Source organism: Mandrillus leucophaeus, unplaced genomic scaffold (assembly GCF_000951045.1).
Source record: "Mandrillus leucophaeus isolate KB7577 unplaced genomic scaffold, Mleu.le_1.0 Scaffold2, whole genome shotgun sequence".
Classification (NCBI taxonomy): domain Eukaryota; kingdom Metazoa; phylum Chordata; class Mammalia; order Primates; family Cercopithecidae; genus Mandrillus; species Mandrillus leucophaeus.
In genome coordinates, this window is record NW_012102031.1 from 4,084,310 (window position 1) to 4,085,806 (window position 1,497).

Here is a 1,497-nt window from a genome sequence, read left to right on the forward strand (position 1 = left end):
GTTTTTTTGTTTTTGTTTTTGGAGAAGTCTCGCTCTGTTGCCTAGGCTGGAATGTTATGGTACAGTCTCAGCTCACTGCAACCTCCGCCTCCCTTGTTCGAGCAATTCTCCTGCCTCAGCCTCCCGAGTAACTGAGATTACAGGAGCCTGCCACTACACCTGGCTAGTTTTTTGTATTTTTAGTAGAGAGGGAGTTTCACCATGTTGGCCAGGCTGGTCTTGAACTCCTAACCTCAGGTGATCCACCCGCCTTGGCCTCCCAAAGCGCTGGGATTACAGGGGTGAGCCACCGCACCCAGCCAATTTGTCTGCCTTTCGTGAGCTTCTCTTTCAGCAAAACTTCAGAGGTGAAGGGGAAGTTTTTTCTTCACTCCCTACAGATCAATAGCCACCAACTCTGTCCTCAAGACACTGAGAGTTTCATCCCTGGGCACAACGGGTAGCCACCACACGATGAGGGGAATGTGCTGGGGAGGTGGGGGTGCTTAGAGGTGGCGCGTTTCACACAACCCAGAGGGGACAGGGCTAGCTAAGAAGGCTTCCCTGGGGAAGTGGTCCCTGAAATGAATCCTAAGGGCAGATAGGAGTCAGCCAGGTTGGAGGTCGATGAATGGCTGAGACAATCATGACACAAAGGGTCTCATATGCAGAAGCGTCTGAGTGCATGATATTGAACGAGTCACAGTCAATTCTGTTCACCCACAGGTGAGCCCAGAGACAGGGGCATGTATTTGCCACCTGTGTGACCTTCAGGAGACTGACAGCACAGCAGACAGTGTTCTAAAGAGAGTCGAAGTTGCCCCACCCCCATGCTTTCAGAGTCAAACCTGAACCAGCTGCCGAAGGGCACCTTCCCGCACCCTTCCTGAGTCGTCTCCAGCAGGTCTCCTCATGAGATGCAGAATCGGTGCTTCCATGAGCTCTCCAATCCCAGGAGAAGGGAAGGAGGGCAAAAGGGAAGCATGGGCAGTAAGCAGCCCCTGTGAGTGGGACATTGATTGCACACAGAGGATCGGCCTAAACGGGGCTTAATTCTTCGAGATCCTTGAGCTTTAAGACCAAGGTGTCAAGAGGCTGGACCCCCTTCGAGAACGACCGACAACCCTAGCCTTCAAAATGATGGACTAGGCACACACTGAAATATCGTCAGCTCACACACAATTCCCAGAGAGGGCTGGGCGTGGGGGTTCACGCCCGTAATCCCAGTCCTTTGGGAGGCCAAGGCGGGCGGATCACTTGAGCCCAGGAGCTCGAGACCAGCCTCGGCAACATGGTGAAATCCCATCTCTACAAACAATACAAAAATTAGCTGGGTGTGTGCCTCTTGTCCCAGCTACTCTGGAGGCTGAAAGGTGGGAGGATCAGTTGAGCCCACGAGGTCAAGGCTGCAATGAGCCACGATTGTGCCACTGCACTCCAGCCTGGATGACAGAGTGAGATGAAAGAAAAGGAAGGAAGGAAGGAAGGAAGGAAGGAAGGAAGGAAGGAAGGAAGGAA